This window comes from Amblyomma mixtum, chromosome 1, assembly GCF_055824585.1.
Source record: "Amblyomma mixtum isolate Tamu chromosome 1, ASM5582458v1, whole genome shotgun sequence".
NCBI lineage: Eukaryota > Metazoa > Arthropoda > Arachnida > Ixodida > Ixodidae > Amblyomma > Amblyomma mixtum.
Window position 1 is genome coordinate 304754203 of NC_143012.1, and position 2303 is coordinate 304756505.

Consider the following 2303-nt stretch of genomic DNA (forward strand, 5'->3'; position numbering starts at 1 on the left):
TTACGAGCGAACGTTCGCCCACGCTAGGGCAAAGGGGAAGCTCCGAGGCCGGACGGGACGGGGTAGCGGGAGCATTTTCCGACCACGAGACGCCCGTCGACGAAGAGCGGAGCGGCGCGCGAAACGTCCGCGTGCTTCCCCGGTCCCGAGAAGAGAGCCGTCACTTCCCCCGCGCGCGCGCAGCAAAACGCCATCCGTGGCGCTGGTGTCGCTGCGACGCGAGTGCCCTCCCCTGTTAGTTAAAGCGTGGCCTCCGCGATCGAGGCGCGCTTTTGCTCCGGCCATCCCATTCGCACGGAGAAAGCGTAATTTGAGAGAGCGTGCGACCGCTCCTCTCGCCGCACGGTGGCGCGCTTACCCCATGCGCGCTTTCCCTGCGGCGGTCGTGCGTAGACCGCGAAAACGCAGTTGTCGCAGGCCTGTGTGCGATGCGCGCTAGAAAATTACCGCACAGGAGCGCCGGCAAAGAACAAGGTAGCTTGCTGGTATAATATCTTCCTAAATTCAGAAGCAGACTTAGGACCGAGATAAAGCAGATCGTCCTAAGAGCGTTTTTTATTTGTACATTTGAGCACAGTGGTCAATTTTAATTTTGCTATTCATGTAAACGTTAGTTTACAGCCTTAAATTATATATAGAGATTAGAGTTCTGTCGGTTTTCCTGTGTAGCAATGGTATTTGATTTGAACTTTAATGCATCCAATAAACGTTTGCTTTCGGCGCTTGTAGATATCACTCAATTCCTTTTTGCCAGTCGAATGTTGGGCAGGGCCGTGCACAACAGCCTGCAATGCATAAGGTTTTTTGGCGCATATAGCCTGAACCGAGGAGCATTTACATTTTTTTTTCTCGCGCGCTGCAAGCAAAAAGGAGGACAAATAAAATTATTTGGAAATACATAGGATACGCAATGCTTTATTTACGCACATTAAACCAGATCTATAATGTTTCTCGCATAGTGTTCATTCTAAACACGGAGCACTTTCCTGTGGAGCGGCTTGCTGGCGAGCTTTTTTTTGCGGTATATGCTGCCCTAGTCTGTGACAGTAGATCCTATGTTAGATACGAGTGGCCTCACGAAATTATCGAACACCACAGATACTCTGCTTGCGGCGTGGTCCTCCCTTGCTTTGCAAACAAAAAGGGAGCACTGCCGGATCCTCGAAAGTAATAGCTGCAGCCAGCTGCTGCCGCACGTTGCTTATTTTTATATGCGGCGTGGCAATATCAATAGCCTTCTTAGTGGCCACCAGAACACTGACGAACTCTGATTTTGGGTAGGTTAATCCCCCCCTTGACTGTAGGCTAATTAGCCAGCAACGGACTAGACCCATCCAACTGGTGGAGGGCAGGCCAGGAGCTGCACCTTCTACGTTCTTCAAGAGCTCTTGCCACGAACCCTGCTATGAAAGCAATGCTGGCATTTGTGATGCCTGATGGCGGCCGCTGCAGTAAAATAGAAAATTCCCATATAAGTATCCCGACCATGATCCCGACGTAGACATTCTGCAATGTATTGCAAATTTTTCAAATCATGGCATTGTTGCCACTCAGTTATTATAGCCTTAAGATAAAGCAAAGTGGTCGCTTTTTGGTTGCACTTCATGGATGGAGTAGGTGAACGAGTAGGCACTCACGACGCATCGCTTTCAAGGATGTGAAGAAAAAACTCAGCGAGATGGCATGCAATTTAGACGACATGTAGATGAAAGCATGTTTTGCCCCCATCAACTCTTAAATTACCACAAAAGCTGCATGCAGAAGACATTCGAAACTGTTTAACAATGTACCTCAACTTCTTTGTCACTTCAGGAAAGAGTCAGAAAAAACTGCCTGCGTATTCGGAGGCATTCAGCGTTGAAGCGCGCCAACAAAGCTGGTGCAGCGGCTGAAGTGCAGGCAGTGCCGGCCGGGCGAGCGCCGCTCGATGCTTAGGCTAAGACCGCCACCTCGCGGCGTTTTAGGGAACTAGCAGCATTACACACTTCTGCTGGGCGAGGCGCCGAATGGGACGGCCGGAGCAACGGCGCGCCGCCGGAGCAGATCGCGGCGGCCACGGTTAAAGTAACACAACTACGGGGAGTGCGTTGCGGGGAAGCTAACCACAGTAGGGGGTGCAATGCGGGAAAGCGAACCACAGAGGATGAGTGCGTCCCCACAATAGTCATGACGCTGTAGACCTTTGCGGGCCGCTTCGTCTGGGCTCTCGTTGTCCAGGATGCCGCAGTGAGCTGGAATCCACTGAAAATTACAGTGGCCTTCAGCAACAGCCAAGTGGTGCAGGTATCCAATGTCATGGGAAA

General features: G+C 51.3%; 1 pseudogene; it reads right to left on the reverse strand.

Moving 5' to 3' along the window:
* Window positions 1–326: 326 nt before the first annotated feature.
* LOC149372275 (uncharacterized) lies at window positions 327–1990 on the reverse strand (annotated as a pseudogene).
* Window positions 1991–2303: the final 313 nt, after the last annotated feature.